Below are 6,572 nucleotides of genomic sequence, written 5' to 3'. Positions count from 1 at the left end.
ATAGACAGTGAATCCTTGCACAACAAAGATGGATGTTGGACAAAATGTAGTGTTTTGTTACCACCCCTGCAAAGAAATCAAAGAGTTTTCAAGCTACTTATCTCACTCCTTTCTTCTGTTACACTAAACATGTAATGGTTCATGTAGGAGATGATTACATGATCGTAGTATGCAACTATAAACTCCATATATGTTTGTTCACACTTCCTAGGCATCTTGATTACATTTGGACACATTTAGACTTTTCATACTTCATAAAACAATATACTTAAAAATAATACTTTGCATGTTTCAGATACAAAAGCTTGGGAAGAGGTCACGTGGAATTCAGAGGATAAAAGCATAAGAGTCTGAGATGCTACAAAAATAACATGTCTTCAAACCTTTCGTAGAGAGCATGATAGATTTTGGATTCTTGGGTGTCAGTCTGAAATAAATCTTCTTGCAGCAGGGCACGATAGTGACGTGATAGTTTTAAAATTAGAAAGAGAACGCCCTACTTCTTCTGTTAGTGGTGATTCTTTTTTCTTCATAAAAAATTGTTTTCTTCGTTTCTATGAGTACTCAACACAAAAAGAAAATCAAATCCTACCAATCTGAAGGCCATGATCAGTCAGTTTAAACTAGGTGCTACAAACCCTTTCTCATAGCCCTAGAGAAAACGTAGTCTTAATATGTTTAAAAGCAGATAGTGGGTCATACAAACTCTACATTGTCCCTAAAGATAGCTTCACAAGAGACCATACAGTTCAAGAAGGAAAAAGAGGAGTTGTTGGCTCTGCCCTCTATAGCTTATTTTCCAGCTTATATTATCAAAACTAAATTTCCGATTATACCCTTGTGTTCCTATTAAAGCCATGCCCCATTAAATCCGACCGGAAGAACGAGGAGGGATATGATGTATTTGAATTTGAATTAAATTTGACTAATTTCAGTTCTCATTGTCAAGAAATCAATAAAAACAACTATCAAATAGCAAGAAATCATGAAGCAAAATCAATTTCAATTTTGAATTGTATTTACTAAGCTTCGGTAGACTCCATATATCACCTCAATCGAATCTATTCTTGGGTCTCTCTTTGCAGAACACATATTTCTCATGCTTCCAACGACCTTAACCATTGATTCTGCTCAATCATGATTTTGAAGATTCTATGGTGAATGTTGGAAACCTCTACCGACTTGATAAGTTTTGGTAAGTTTGTATTTAAGATTATTCTTTAATCGTTTTTTTGTTTGATTTTAGGGCTTCAATTGCCACTTTATCAAAATTAACAAACTTGAAGTAGGTACTATATGCAGAACTAAAATTTCTTATCGACCAAGTCTTTGATAATAATTTTATCAAGTTTAACAAGCTTGAATTTTCTTAGTTTGGTTTCGTTAGGAATCCGGGCCCAATTCCTTACAATATAAGATTGAACACATTTGAGTACATTGATTTGAATGCTTCCAGGGTTGACTTAATTCCACCAACTTTTTTCAAGAATGGTGAGTTTTCAAAGTGTTAATCTTGGTGGGAATTTCTTGATTTCTACCAAACAGGGTTGATTTATTATCAAATCTGATCAATTTAAGCTTTAGCAAAAATGGTTTTTTTGGTCAATTACCAGATTTATTTGATTTGGTAAACACATTTTTATCTCAAAAACAATTCTTTTTTTTTCTGGTCAAATCCTGTTCAAATATGGTTAGCTCAATCATCTTCAAATTCTCAATCTTTCATTCAATCCACTCTTTGATGTCTCACCATTTTCTTTATTCTCACTGTCATCCATTACTTACTTGAATCTAACATCAATAAAAGTTGTCTGGATGGGAATTGCCTCATGATTGATGTGACAGGTCAGCATCTAAGGTCAGCATCTAAGTACTTATTATGTAGAAGAAGCTTGATAGGTAGAAATTGAGAACTAAAGGTTTCAAAGATTCTTAACATATAAGGAATCCAGTTATATTTATATTAGCATCTAAAAAGCTTTTTGCTCAAGGCGTATCAAAACTGAAATTGTTGCATAAATCGGTCCAGGATTACTCTTTTACGGGCTACTCATCCGAACTTTTAACTAGTTCAAGTAAGTATGGTATGCGAGTTTCCTTTTTACTTAGTGTACTGAATGGGTACAGATGAATGTATATAAAAATTTTCTTTTTTTCCTTGATGTATAAAGAAACTTTCGTTAATACTTAATGCATTGAGAATGTCTTAATGAGTATTAAGTGAGGGAGGGGATCTTTAAACATCTCAATAAAACTAAATTTCCGATTATACCCTTGTGCTCATATATTTGACTTGTCTTTCTTCCAACAAGCCACCACCAAGTTACAAAGAGGTACTATTTCTCACCATATTTTTGTCTTTTTTGCTTGATATTTTTATTGGGTTCTTTTCTCTATTTCAAGTATTGACTAAGAGAAATTGCTTATATCTAAAGACAGTTATTTTGGCCTACCCCAACTCTTTAGTGACATTTACTATTTGATGGCTAATATATTACGAGCTTTTATCTTATATTGTTTTGATTATTTCCTAAAGCAATTAAAATTTAAAATGAACTCATTGTAGGCATGGGATCTGGTAAGAGCTGCCAAAGTATGAAGAAAAATTGGCGAATTATGAAGAACAGGGGTTGAAGTTGTGATGACAATAGAATTTCCTTCATCATTCTAAAGATGAATATGCACAATTTTTCTTGAAAGTTCAGGTATTGAGTTTATTATTTTGGAACAAGACCATTATGTAAATTCTATATTGATCAGAATAGGCCTACTAACTACTTTCGTTCTATATACAATGAGTTCTTCTATGTTTTCTTCTTATCAAATTTTGATTAAACACTCTTTTGTACTCACAGATGCTTATAGAATCAAGAATGGAAGTGATGGAAATTTGGTTGCTAAAAGGAAGACTTTAACAAATGGTGAACAATTCTTCCTTTGTATGAAACATTGATTTGCTTATGTTAAATATAAAGTAATATAAAATCACATTTTATTTATGATGGAAGGAATTGTAAAGCTGTTAAGTGGCTATTGTAATCCTGGAACAAACATTGAGTTACTTATCAAACAATAAATTAGTAGAATATGTCTCAGTTCAAAGAATTTGGTCAATTTGTTCTTACTTTCTTAGTTATTTGACGATAGTTATCCAAAACAGTCATATATTCAAATTGAAAATGCATATGGATTATTTTGGATTTTATACTACCAATTTTGAAAGATAAGATTTTAAATCATAAACTTTGATATCTTTTTTTATTAGACAATCAAAGTTATAATTCTATTTCAAATATCAACCGTGGAATTTTACGGGTTTAAACCTAATATATATATATATATATATATATATATATATATATATATATATATATATATATATATATATATATATGTGTGTGGGGGGGTATAATCTCGGGTGTCCATACAAATGGCATTTTGTGTTGTAAAGGTTTGATTTTTATGCTTTTAATCGCAGCGATTTCTAGATAAAATATGTTTTGGATTATTCCCTTAAAAAGAAATCATACATTGATTAGTATGAAATACCCATTATTATGGAATAAGTGGACTTTATTCCAAGAATTTATTTTATATCGTTTTCATGTATTTTATGAACCGTACCTTTTGAACATTTTGCTTCAAAAAGTTGTAATGTGGAAGATAGTACTCTTTTCTGATGCTACCGTGGTTAGCTTTGCGAATATTTTTCACAATCATACACGTTTAAGTTTATTTCTCGTACATGAATTTTTTGACTCCTTTATTTTTCTTTTGAAGAACCTTTGGATTGCATTGTTTTGGGTATATATATATATATATATATATATATATATATATATATATATATATATATATATATATATATATATATATATATATATATATATATATATATAGGAATCATCATTTGAGAACCTATAGTTTCCCGAGAACACGAAAACTAAAAGTGGAACATTAGATCAAAATTTTTAATGGTCTAGATGAAAAATGACAGACTTGTAATTATCAACAATTTTAATGGTATCTTAGACTTTTTAAAAATGATCACAAGGACATATTAGTCATTAAAAATATAATTTCCAAATAATTATATTAACTAATTTATATTATGAAATCTTCTCTCTCATTATTCCTCATATATATATATATATATATATATATATATATATATATATATATATATATATATATATATATATATATACTACTTTATAATACATATATAATATGGGGTCTACTAAATTTTAAGACCAAAGTCTAAAAAACAAGGAGGTAAGATTTTATCCATTAGATCAAATTTGAATGGTCAGATTTAATATTTGACAATCCATGTGAAATGAAATTGACCAATCAAAAATAAACTTTAAAAAAATGAGATATATAAATTAGACACTCCTTTCAAACCCTAAACCTAATCATACTACTTTATAATACATATATAATGTGGGGTCTACTAAATTTTAAGACCAAAGTCTTAAAAACAAGGAGGTTAGATTTCATCCATTAGATCAAATTTGAATGGCCATATTTAATATTTGACAATCCATGTGAAATGAAATTGACCAATCAAAAATAAACTTTAAAAAAAATGAGATATATAAATTAGACACTCCTTTCAAACCCTAAACCTAATCAATCTCCACAACCATTCTAGCTGGCGCCATTGTAGAGATATAGTGAGACCTTCATTCCGACGATCTTCCCCAACCTCATCGGCGACTTCATTCGTATCACCGTACATTACCTTCACACAACAACAACATGTGAAACATCCACTACCCATAACTATCACTTCAATTGCATCACCAACGTCGTAAAGGCTTCCTCTGTTAGATTTTTGAACCACTTTCTTTGTCTGTTTTTGCCACACTTAAGCTGATGTTGATACCTCTTCTCATTTGCTTCCGAAACCACCGCCTCCGTGCTCACCTACTTCGTAAACCCTAGCGTCGGCGTGGCCACAACAACAGTTTCTCTGTTCGTCTCCGACCATGACCTCCACCTAGCGCGGCCATGCCTTTTTCTTTCTCTGTTGATCACATAACAACATAGTTTTCTTGTAATATATGTTTGTAAGTTGAATATTTGTGTGTTTTTATTTTGTAGATACTTCATATCAGTGTTTTGTGTATTGTAGATATGTGTATGATGTGTATGATAAGATCATTCTGATTCAAACTCTGAGATCTATATCTATGTTTATGTTAAAGGTTTGTTTATGAGAGAGTTTGTGTAGGACCACTGAACATGGTCAATGTTATTAAAGTTTGTTTGGTTTCAAGAATTGTGTTTTAAACTTCGATTTTTTTAAGGCTGTGAGGATTGGTTTCTATATGCCCCTGTATGCTTTAATTAAAGCAAAATGCATATTCATCTGTGTTGCATATGTATAGATTTTGAGAATTGTATTTAAAAATATGGTGTATTTGTGTAGTTCAATGATGTATTCTTTAAGAAGTTTTAGATATTTGTTAAATTATGTAGATTTAGAGCAACAAGTTTCAGATCTGTATTGTATTTATAATTATGCTATATTTTGGTTCAATTCTTCGAATATTTTTAAAGCTTATTAAAACAGAACAAATTATCATCTTTTTAATGAGAATGACTTTTTTTTAATGAGAATGAGTTTTTTCGGATATTTGTTTTAAAAATGATATAATAATAATAATAATAATAATAATATTATCATTAATAATAATAATGTTTATGGTTTTTTATTATGTTGTTATATTTGATGTTTTTTGATTGTTTGATTTTGTTACGAATATCCATGAAAATAAGAAAGTTTTATATTATAGTTGGAGTAGTGTTAATTGATTATATTATAGTAGAATAATTTAAATGTTAAATTATAAGTAAATTATATATATTAAGACAAGCGGCGAAATTGTATGTAGCATTGTTTATCAACTTTTTCTATTCAAGCATTGGATATCGAGAAAATCTGAAAAAGGTCTATAGCTATTACCTGATATTGAAAGGAAAAATGTATGGAGAACTAAAGCTGCAAAAAGACAATTATTAGGTTTTGTGTTATTGAAAGAATAAAAAAAACGATATCAAAGTAAAATTTCTTTTCATTTAACCATTTGTTTTAAATGATAACTTTTAAAGTATATACTATTAATTTATTTAATTTACATTTTAAACTTTATAATGCTATTGAAAACTTAAAAAAAATTGTTAAATCTTGAAAGTTGTACCGTAAATAATTGTATTTAGAACTAACAATATAAATTTATATCTTTGATTTATTTAAATTAAAGTTTTTAGAAATAATTTTAGTATGAATAAAGAGACATTTATTAAATATGTTAAAAAGTTAAGTATTATATTCTTATTATATAAAGTTTATTAATTAAATACGTTACAAATAAATATCTATTTTATAAGTTATTTTAAAAAGAAATTTTATTGTTTATACATATAATTAAAAAAAATGATACAAAAATTGCTTAAATGGCGTAGGTGGTAGTAGCAATAAAAAGAGTATTAAGAACTAAAAAAATATGGTTTTTTATAGTTGATATTACATCAAGAAACAAAAACGAACTTTTTTCTATAAA

General features: G+C 28.5%; 1 long non-coding RNA gene across 1 annotated transcript; it reads left to right on the top strand.

Annotated features, from left to right (window-relative positions):
• The first annotated feature begins 1,931 nt into the window (after nt 1–1,931).
• Nucleotides 1,932–2,960, top strand: LOC145119251 (uncharacterized). Its single transcript, XR_013713759.1, has 3 exons — nt 1,932–2,075; nt 2,567–2,705; nt 2,856–2,960. It is a non-coding gene; the product is annotated as an uncharacterized LOC145119251 (long non-coding RNA).
• Nucleotides 2,961–6,572: the final 3,612 nt, after the last annotated feature.

This window comes from Lactuca virosa, chromosome 6, assembly GCF_052849685.1.
Source record: "Lactuca virosa cultivar CGN04683 chromosome 6, Lactuca_virosa_CGN04683_v6, whole genome shotgun sequence".
Classification (NCBI taxonomy): Eukaryota; Viridiplantae; Streptophyta; class Magnoliopsida; order Asterales; family Asteraceae; genus Lactuca; species Lactuca virosa.
Note: the sequence above shows the minus strand (reverse complement) of the source record. Positions and strands in the feature narration are given on the sequence as shown.